The following is an 11,597-nucleotide window of genomic DNA, read 5'->3' as shown; positions in this document are numbered from 1 at the left end:
TAATCTACATGCATGACGCCGGACGCATGGATTCCAATTGGGTTTTTTTTTTTTTTTTTTAAGCACATGGTTAGAGCCTGAGCCTCTAATTGGCTTAAAAAAAGGGGTGGTCCTGTGTCCTAAGGTGTAAACGATGTACATTGTATACGATGTTTGTTATTCCTCGCATTACTATAAAACAATAAAAACTATATAATTCTATGTTGATTCATGAAAAGTTAGTGCTTTTATTTTCCATCACTGAAAATAACGATCGGCGTTGCTGTGATAAAAGATTATATTTTTTCCATGGGTTAGGAAAGGTTCTGATGGCAGTTTTATTATTAAAATAACTAACCCCTATTAGAATTAAAAAAAAAGATGCCCCATAACAGAGGCTAAGTAAAGAAGAAAAAAAAGATGTAGATAAAAGAAAGCCAGCTGCTCGATCTTCCGCAATGAATGAGTTTTTTAATCCAGAAATAATACAGGGCTTACGCGTTTCGGCGAGTAGCCTCAATCAGGGTTAAAGTGGTTCTAAAGGCAGCCTTTTTTTTTTAATCTTAATGCATTCTATGCATTAAGATAAAAAAAAACTTCTGTGTGCAGCAGTCTCTCTCTCATTGGCTGAGACACCAGTGGGCACCATTGGTTTCTAATGTTGTCAATCAAAGTCAGTGAGCCAATGCAAAGAGAGAGGGGGTGGGGCCAAGCCACAGCTCCGTGTCTGAACAGACACACAGAGCAGCGGCTCAGGTGCCCCCATAGCAAGCTGCTTGCTGTGGGGGCACTCGGCAGGAGGGAGGGGCCAGGAGCGCCGGTGAGAGACCTGAGAAGAGGAGGATCTGGGCTGCTCTGTGCAAAACTATTACACAGAGTAGGCAATTATAACATGTTTATTATTTTTAAACAAAAAAAATAAGACTTTAATATCACTTTAACGCAAACGAAACGCGTAAGCCCTGTATTATTTTTTACCCCACCGAGATTAAAAAAACTCATTCATTGTGGAAGATCGAGCTTCCGGCCTTCTTTCATCTACATGTTTGGTTAGGTGCTAGGAGGCAGGGCCCAGGACAAGGGGTGGGCAGGAGGGGGCGGCTGCCCTGGGCACTGAGGTATCATGTGAGGTGGGGGGCACCGCAAGGGGTTTGGGAAGGTGGGGATTTGTGTTGAGAAGGGGAATTTGGGGGGCGGCAGGGAGTAAGAACTATTCTAGGAGGGCAAATTTCAGGAGGTGTGCTAGGAGTGGTGATTTGGGGGGATTCATGTTAAGAGGGGGGATTGGGAAAAGGATTTGTGCTAAGAGGGGAGGATTTGAGCTGGGGGAGATGGGGGGCAAAGATTTGTACTGGGAGGGGGGATTTTAGCAGGGGGCAGATTTGTATTGGGAGGAGGGGGAATTATGCTTAGCAATGAGCATGCGGATTAGTGCCTAAATTTTTTTTGGGGGGGGGGGTTCGCCGACACATAATACATACATCTTGGGGGGGGGGTGTGCAATTTGGCATGTTCACCCTGGGCTTTAGATGACCTTGTCCCAGCACTTCTAGGAGGACACGACCAGTGCACCCTCCGCACACCACCTCGGGGAATTGTTACAGGTGTTTTCTACTGTATTTAAGAGGGAAAAAGGAGTCTCTCTATGGGGTCACCTATTGTTATCTGCCACTTGCAGTGCCTTGAAAAAGTATTCATACCCCTTGAAATTTTTCACATTTTGTCATGTTACAGCCAAAAACATAAATGTATTTTATTCAGACTTTATGTGATGGACCAACACAAAGTGGCACATAACTGTGAAGTGGAAGGAAAATGATAAATCGTTTTCAAATTTCTTTAAAAATAAATATGTGAAAAGTGTGGGGGGTACATTTGTATGGCGCCCCCCGGAGTCAATACTTTGTAGAACCCCCTTTCTCTGCAATTACAGCTGCAAGTCTTTTTGGGGGTGTCTCTACCAGCTTTGCACATCTAGAGAGGACATTTCTGCCCATTCTTCTTTGCAAAATATCTCAAGCTCTGTCAGATTGGATGGAGAGCGTCTGTGATCAGCAATTTTCAAGTCTTGCTGCAGATTCTCAATGGGATTTAGGTCTGGACTGTGACTGGGCCATTCTAACACATGAATATGCTTTGATATAAACCATTCCATTGTAGCTCTGGCTGGATGTTTCGGGTCGTTGTCCTGCTGGAAGGTGAACCTCCACCCCAGTCTCAGGTCTTTTGCAAACTCTAACTGGTTTTCTTCTAAGATTGTCCTGTATTTGGCTCCATCCATCTTCCCATCAACTCTGGCCAGCTTCCCTGTCCCTGCTGAAGAAAAGCATCCCCACCACATGATACTGCTACCACCATGTTTCACGGTGGGGATGATGTGTTTAGGGTGAGGTTCTGCCACATTTTCCGCCACACATAGCATTTTGCTTTTAGGGCAAAAATTTCACTTTTGATCTCATCTGACCAGATCACCTTCTTCCCCATGTTTGCTGTGTCCCCCACATGGCTTCTCACAAACTGCAAAAGGGACTTCTTATGACTTTCTTTCTCCAATGTCTTTCTTCTTGTCACTCTTCCATAAAGGGCAGATTTGTGGAGAGACGACTAATAGTTGTCCTGTGGACAGATTCTCCCCCCTGAGCTGTGGATCTCTGCAGCTCCTCCAGAGTTACCATGGACCTCTTGGCTCTTCTCTGATGAATGCTCTCCTTGCCCGGCCCGGTCAGTTTAGGTGGACGGCCATGTCTTGGTAGGTTTGCAGTTGTGCCATACTCTTTCCATTTTCTGATGATGGATTGAACAGAGCTCCGTGAGATGTTCAAAGCTTGGGAGATTTTTATATAACCTAACCCTGCTTTATACTTCTCCACAGCTTTATCCCTGACCTGTCTGGTGTGTTCCTTGGCCTCATGATGCTGTTTGTTCACTAAGATTCTCTAAAAAAAAAAAAAAAAAACTCTGAAGGCTTCACAGTACAGCTGTATTTATACTGAGATTAAATTACACACAGGTGGACTCTATTTACTAGTTAGGTGACTTCTGAAGGCAATTGGTTCCACTAGATATTACTTAGGTGTATCAGAGTAAAGGGGGCTGATTACAAATGCCCCCCCCCCCACGCTTTTCAGGTATTTATTTGTAAAAAAACCTTTTAAAACCATTGTCTTTCCACTTCACAATTATGAGCCACTTTGTGTTGGTCTATCACATAAAATCTCAATAGAATAAATTTAAGTTTTTGGTTGTTACATAACAAAAATGTGGAAAATTTCAAGGGGTGTAAATACTTTTTTAAGGCACTGTACATGTGCAAGAATTCTAAAAAAAATTTAACCCTGTATGTGGCCACTCCTCAAGACCAGTCCAGTCATCGACTCAAAAGAGTTGATAAAAGAGACAGCCAGGCAGCTGGCATTTTTACATAGAGGTCAGCAATGGCAGTTGACATATCTCTCCCAGTACTGGTTTTCTTAAAGGAACATTTTCAGAACACCCAAGACTAGGGATGAGCCGAACACCCCCCGGTTCGGTTCGCACCAGAACTTTCGAACGGACCGCAAATTCGTGCGAACTTTAGAAACCCATTGAAGTCTATGGGACTCGAATGTTCAAAATAAAAAGTGCTAATTTTAATGGCTAATATGCAAGATACTGTCCTAAAAAGGGTTTGGGGACCTGGCTCCTGCCCCAGGGGACATGGGTCAATGCCTAAAATGTTTTGAAAATCTGCTTTTTTTTCGGGAGCACTGATTTTAATGGCGATTAAAGTGAAAAAAAAGTGAAATATTCCTTTAAATATCGTGCCTGGGGGGTGTCTGTAGTATGCCTGTGAAGTGCCACGTGTTTCCCGTGTTTAGAACAGTCCCTGCACAAAATGACATCTACTGGAAAAAAAAGTCATTTAAAACTGCTTGCGGTTTTAATGTAATATCTGGTTCCGGCAATATGGATGAAAGTCATTGAGAAAAATGGCATGGGTAGCCCCCTTGCCCATTATCAGCCCCTTTGGGTCTTGTACGCATATTAAGGGGAACCCCGTACCCATATTAAAAAAAGCAAAGGCGTGGGGCCCCCAGGCCCTATATACTCAGAACAGCAGTATACAGGCGGTGCAAACAAGACAGGGACTGTGTAGGTTTGTTGTGTTAAGTAGAATCTGTTTGTAATTTTGAACTGGTACATTTTTAAAGTGTAGCTCCAGTCTTTGGTGGTTGTGGTGCTGGTGCTGGTGCCACAACACTATAAGTCCTCACAGTTACTCTCGGTGGGCACAGGAACGGGCCCTGCTGTGAAATATTATATCAAGAATTGTAATTAAACGCCCCTGTTAAACAGGGGCTGAAAAATTGTGCCTTTAGGCACTGGTGCTGGTGCCACGACACTGCAACCTCTCCCATATACTCTAGTTGTAGTGCAGGAATGAGCCCAGCTGCAAAGCATTGCATCAAAAATTGTAATTAAACGTCCCTGTTAAACAGGGGCTGAAAAATTGGGCCTTAGGCACTGGTGCTGGTGCCACGACACTGCAACCTCTCCCATATACTCTAGTTGCAGTGCAGGAATGAACCCTGCTGCAAAGCATTGCATCAAAAATTGTAATTAAATGCCCCTGTTAAACAGGGGCTGAAAAATTGGGCCTTAGGCACTGGTGCTGGTGCCACGATACTGCAACCTCTCCCATATACTCTAGTTGTAGTGCAGGAATGAGCCCTGCTGCAAAGCATTACTTTAAAATTTTTAATTAAACGCCCCTGTTAAACAGGGGCAGAAAAATTGAGCTGGTGGCATCACCCAAAACCAAAAATGTTCTTCCAACATATAAGCGGAAGGGAGGAAGAGGATAGACAATCAACATAACAGGACAGTCACTCAGCATCAGCATAGGCAGTCTTGAAGGGATGTGATATTAAAAAAAAAAAATTATTCGGTTACATCAGCTTCAGGTGCTTGGTAGCTGTGGGTGATCCAAGACTGATTCATCTTGATGAAGGTCAGTCGATCAACTGAGTCGGTGGACAGGCGCACCCTGTGATTGGTAACAAAGCCATCAGCAGCACTGAAGGTGCATTCCGAAAGAACGTTGGATGCAGGACAGGCCAGTAGCTCAATTGCATACTGTGCAAGCTCTGGCCAGTGATCCATCCTCAAGACCCAGTAAGCCAGAGGATTTTCGGTGGGAAAGGTGTCCAAGTCTGACCTTGCCCCTAGGTATTCCTGCACCATGTAAATCAGACGTTAGTGATGGTTGCTGGAACCGATCATACCTTGGGGCTGCGGACTAAAAAATTGTCTGAACGCATCGGTCAGACGGCCACCTTCTCCACCGCTCCTTCTGACCGATGCCTCAGCAACATGTTGTACAGGACCAGGAGTTTGTAACCTCCCAGTCTCTGGGAACGCGTTGCACAGACCTTTCTGCAAGGCCTCCCGGAGATGTCTCATCCTCTGCTCCCTCTGCGACGGCAAGATAAGGTCGGCAACCTTACCCTTGTACCATGGATCAAGGAGAGTGGCCAGCCAGTAATGGTCCCTCTCCTTGATCCGAAGAATACGAGGATCCTTCCACAGGCTTTGCAGGATCAGGGAGGCCATGCAGCGTAGGTTAGCTGAGGCATTCGGTCCGGAGTCCTCTGGGTCACTAAGGACAACATGATCCGCAGCTACCTCCTCCCAGCCACGTACAAGTCCACGGGTTTCTTGGGACTGTAAATCATCCCTACAAGACTGCTGCTGATGCTGGGTGCCAGCCTCCACCTCCATGCTGACACAATCATCCTCCTCCTCCTCCTCCTCCTCCTCTTCCTGTGTGATGGGTGGGACAGCAGGAACACTGTCTGGATAAAGGGGGCCTTGAGTGGCAAGGAAGTCCTCCTCTTCCTGCCTCTGTTCTGGCTCAAGTGCCCTGTCCATTATTCCACGCAGCGTATGCTCCAAGAGGTGGACAAGAGGTACAGTGTCACTGATGCATGCACTGTCACTGCTTACCAACCTTGTGGCCTCCTCAAACTGTGACAGGACAGTGCATGCATCCCTGATCATGCCCCACTGGCATGGTGAGAAAAAACCGAGCTCCCCTGACCCTGTCCTGGTGCTGTAGTCGCACAGGTACTCATTGATGGCCTTCTGCTGCATGTGCAGCCGCTGCAGCATGGCCAACGTTGAGTTCCACCTGGTGGGCATGTCACATATAAGGTGGTTCTTGGGCAGGTTCAACTCCTTTTGGAGCTCAGCCAGCCGAGCACAGGCATTAAATGATCGGCGGAAATGCACACAGACTTTCCTGGCCTGCTTCAGGACATCCTGTAAGCCCGGGTACCTGCCCAAGCAGCGCTGCACCACCAGGTTAAGGACGTGAGCCACACAGGGCACATGGGTCAGTTGTCCCTGTCGGAGGGTGGAGAGGAGGTTGGTGCCTTTGTTGCAAACCACCAATCCTGGCTTAAGCTGGCGTGGCGTCAACCACCTCTCGGCCTGCCCCTGCAGAGCTTACAAAATATCTGCCCCAGTGTGGCTTCTGTCCCCCAAACAAACCAGCGAAAGCACGGCATGGCATCGTTTTGCCTGCATACTTGCATAGCCCCTTGAACGCCTACGGAGCACCGCTGGTTCCAAGGACAGGGCACTGGAAGAGGCCGTGGAGGAAGAAGAAGAGGAGGGGGTGGAGGAGAGAGGTGTGTTACAACCATTAGTAGCATTTTGGAGGCGTGGTGGCGGAACAACCTCCAACACTACTGCACCTTGTCCTGCATCCTTCCCAGCTGCCAGAAGAGTGACCTCATGGGCCGTGAAAGACAAGTAACGTCCCTGTTCATGCCTGCTGGACCATGAGTCAGCGGTAATATGCACCTTACCGCTGACCGCCCTGTCCAGCGAGGCAAGGACATTGCCTTCCACATGCCGGTAGAGAGCCGGAATCGCCTTCTGTGAGAAAAAGTGGCGTTTGGGGACCTGCCACTGAGGAACCGCACATTGTACAAACTCACGGAAGGGGGCAGAGTCTACCAACTGAAAAGGCAGCAGTTGAAGTGCTAGCAATATAGCCAAGGTAGCATTCAACCGCTGGGCATGTGGATGGCTGGGAGTGAACTTCTTTCGACGGTCCAGCAGTTGGGGCAGGGAAATTTGCCTGCTATAATCGGACGTGGGTGTACTGCTAGCAGAGTGCCCGGAAGCACTTGGCTGTGACACACCTAATTCTACACCTTCATTCCTCTCAGCGCAGGTTTCAGAGAGGACTGAAGGTCTAGTGGGGTTGGAGATGCCAGCTGATGAGGAGCAAGGAGAGGTCCGCTTTGTTCTTTGGTGTGGGTCTTTGAGGTACGCTTGCCAACGAGCTGCATGGCAGGTCAACATATGTCTGGTCAAGCATGTGGTGCCCAAGCGGCTGATGTTTTGGCCACACGAGATACGCTTGAGACATATGTTGCAAATAGCAGCGGTGCGATCTGATGCACTCGTCTCAAAAAAGGCCCACACCAAAGAACTTTTAGAATAACGCGCAGAGGCAGCGCCCTGCACAGGCGGAGCTCTGCGGTGTGATTCACTCGGTGTGCTACCCCTAAGGTGGCCCCCGGAGGGCATCCTGCCTCATTGGAGATGTGCCTCCTCCTCCTCCTCTCTCCTACCAGGCACCCACGTGGAGTCAGTGCCCTCATTATCCCCTCCCTCTTCATCGCTGGAGCAAACCTGGCAGTATGCTGCAGCTTGTGGAACATGACTGCCAGATTGCTGTCCTTCTTGAGCATCCCCTCTCTCTGTGCTCACGCTACTGCCTTCCTCTAGCTGAGTATCATCATCAGAGCCTACAAAACACTGGGCATCCTCCTGGAGCATGTACCCAACACTGTGCTCAAAGAGTTCAGGAGACTCCTCAGGAGGACGTAGTGGGTCTAGGGAAGGAGTCACTGATGATGACATTGAGACGAGGGAAGACGATGCGTTGGCAGCTGCTTTGCTAGTACCCTGAGACTGGGTGAGAGAGGATGAGGAGGATGAAGAGGGCTTGGTCACCCACTCTACCAAGTCTTCGGCATGATGCGGCTCAACACATCCAGCTGTCGAAAATAAGGACAAGCGTGTCCCATGGCCACGTGCTGATGACGATGCACCGCGTCCACAACCAGCACTGTTGTCTCTAGACACAGAGCCTGCTTTTATCAGCTCGTGCCTGTCTGCCTCTTCTTCTTGGCCTTCCAGACATGGTAATGGCCCGAAGGGAGATGGGAAAACAGCAATTGGGTAGTGTATATTGTGCTGGAGGCACACAACACCAACTAACTCCTGCAGATGCCTTTATTATAGAACAACAGGAATTAAAGGGTAGATACCGGTGTATACTGTGCTGTGCTGGAGGCACACAACACCAACTAACTCCTGCAGATGGCAGATGGCTCAATTAGAGAAGAGTAAAATAGGTGGATAATGGTGCATACTGCGGTCAGGGCACACAGACAACACCCACAAACTCCTGCAGCTGGCTGAAAGCTCAATTACAGAAGAGCAAGAGCGCTAAATCGGTGGATAACGGACGGTGTATACTGCGTTGAAGGTACACAGAGAACACCCACTAACTCCTAAAGACGCCAACACACTACACAAGGCCGCCGCGCTGGCGGCCTTATATAGTGTGGGGCATGTACTACACAGCCTGAGCTATGATTGGCCACAGGCAACCTGCCTGTGGCCAATCATGGCTCTCCTCGCTGCCGGCGCTGTGATTGGCCAAGCATGCGGGGTCACAGTGCATGCTTGGCCAATCATGAGCCAGCAATGCACTGCAATGGCGCAGTGCATTGTGAGCCGTGAGCGCCACACGAATTTGGCGCGAACCAGGGGCGGATCCAGGGGGGCAACGGGGCAATTGCCCCCCCCCCCCCCCCCCCCGAAATAGTAACACTGTCTGCACTGATTGACATGACATGTCTCCCATTCTCTGTCGCTGCCTCTGCCGAGTCTCTCTCACATCAGCCGATCAGCGGCGCAGAGAGAGAGACTCGACTAATACCAGGAGCAGGAGGAACAGGTGGGTGGAGCCTCCTCCCTGCACTCGTTGCTAACGCCTGGGCCGCCTGGCGTCTAGCAACGGGTGACGTCAGTGAGTCACGTCGGACTCCAGTCTCACTCTCAGAGCCGACGTGACCCACTGTAACAGGCCAGGGAGAGAACAGTTGCAGTCGCACTCATAGTTTCACTGAGACTTGAGTCTCAGATGAGCGACGTCAGTGAGTCACGTCGGACTCAAGTCTCAGAGCCGATGTGACAGGAGCTGGAGCCTCAAATAGGGGAACAGTTGTTACTGCAGTTTAGAGTTTAGACAGACTGTTAAAATGTCCAGCGTCCACTGTAAGTGGCAGAGCGCCAGTATTCTTCCTTCTCCGCCCCCAACTTGTGGCAAGTGACAATCTGCAAAGTGTGGCAGGTGACGTGGCAAGTGACAATTCACAACATGTGGCAGATGACGTGGCAGGTGGACAATCCGCAACGTGTGGCAGGTGACGTGGCAGGTGACGTGGCAAGTGACAATTCACAACATGTGGCAGATGACGTGGCAGGTGGACAATCCGCAACGTGTGGCAGGTGACGTGGCAAGTGACAATTCACAACATGTGGCAGATGACGTGGCAGGTGGACAATCCGCAACGTGTGGCAAGGGACAATCCGCAACATGTGGCAGGTGACGTGGCAAGTGGAAAATCCTCAACGCGTGGCAGGTGACGTGGCAAGTGACAATTCACAACATGTGGCAGGTGACGTGGCAGGTGGACAATTCACAACGTGTGGCAGGTGACGTGGCAAGGGACAATCCGCAACGTGTGGCAGGTGACGTGGCAAGTGGACAATCCGCAACGCGTGGCAGGTGACGTGGCAAGTGACAATTCGCAACGTGTGGCAGGTGACATAGCAGGTGGACAATCCGCAACGTGTGGCACGTGACGTGGCAGGTGGACAATTCGCAACGTGTGGCAGGTGACGTGGCAAGGGACAATCCGCAATGTGTGTCAGGTGACGTGGCAAGTGGACAATCCGCAACGCATGGCAGGTGACGTGGCAAGTGACAATTCGCAACGTGTGGCAGGTGACGTGGCAGGTGGACAATCCGCAACGTGTGGCACGTGACGTGGCAGGTGGACAATCCGCAACATGCGGCACGTGACGTGGCAGGTGGACAATCCACAACGTGCGGCACGTGACGTGGCAGGTGGACAATCCGCAACGTGTGGCAGATGACATGGCAAGTGACACGTTCAGGGCTCCCACTGATTCTGCATTAAGGGGAGTTGAACCATTTCATTTTATATTGCAGTGTAATAACATAAATAATGCTCTTCAATCATCCTGACACCATAACAACTATGGTGCCGTGATGATTTAAGCGCCAAAACACCAGCCATTTCCCTCATAAATTGCCCGCAAAAAAACAAATGTATTTTCTGGCAGTGCCCCTCCCGAGACTAGACTCTGGATCCGCCCCTGGCGCGAACGGCCCACAGAGTTCTGGATTCGCCAAACATGCGTTCGACTCCAACACGAAGCTCATCCCTACCCAAGACACAAAGTATGGGTCTGACAAATATTAGAACTGTGTGTAGGAAGCCTACAATTAGTCATTTTAACACCTAACCCAAAGTATCTACCTCCAGAAACCAATCTTGATCAGGGGAGGTGACTCTTTGTGTTCCTTTCCCCCCACCCCTGAAAATATCAACTCTTTGTCACCATTTTTTACAGATTGTTTCTAAGGGTTCTGTACATTCATAGGACTATATTAAGTTAAAGGGCCAGCCCACCTAAAAACATTTTTTTTAGATATTGTTGGGTCATGGTGAGCTGGGACAGCCCTCAAATGTTTTATATCTGTATGTCAACAGCCAAATCTCTATCTCTTGCTCATTTCTTGTTTCTCAGGCTTGCAGATCTTCAAAAATGGGTAAGCTTCATGCTGCTGAAGACTTACAGGTCTCCAATCACTGATGAACCTCATGTTATTAGGGGCAGTTTAGTCTTCAACAATGGGGGACATGTTGCTGAGACTGGTAGTTCTCCAACCACTGGTTACCTTCTGAGGCTTCTATTTCTACAGCTGACCTTCATGCTGCTGGAAACTTGTGGTTTTCCAACCAAAAGATGGCCCTTATGTTGCAGGGCCATCTTTTGGTTGAAAAACCACATGTTGCAGGGCCATCTACTTGCAGTACTCCAACCACAGGTGACCTTCATGATGCTGGAATTTTGGAGTTGTCCAAACCCAGATGACTCTCATGCTGCTGAGGCTTGTAGTTATCCAAAAGCAGGTAACCTTCATGGGGCTGGGACTAGTTCTCCAGTCGCAGGTGACCTTCATGTTGCTGAGATGCCTAGTTCTCCAACCACAGATGGCCATCAAGTTGCTGGGGCTTGTAGTCATCCAAGCACAGGTGACCTTTATTTTTCAGAGACTTGTAGTTCTCCAACAACAGGCGAATATCATGATGCTGGAAAACATAGTTCTGAAACCACAGATGGCCCTTATGTTGCTGGGGCTTGTAGTTCCTCAACTACAGATTGCCTTCCTGTTGCTGCGACTTGTAGTTCTTTAGCCACGGGTGACCTTCAGGTTGCTGGAAACTTGTAGTTCCCCA

The sequence above is a fragment of the Lithobates pipiens genome, unplaced genomic scaffold, assembly GCF_037356315.1.
Source record: "Lithobates pipiens isolate NorthernLeopardFrog02 unplaced genomic scaffold, aLitPip1_a1.2 Scaffold_27, whole genome shotgun sequence".
NCBI classification, from domain to species: domain Eukaryota; kingdom Metazoa; phylum Chordata; class Amphibia; order Anura; family Ranidae; genus Lithobates; species Lithobates pipiens.
The sequence above is the reverse complement of the archived record's forward strand: the minus strand, read 5'-3'. Positions refer to the sequence as shown.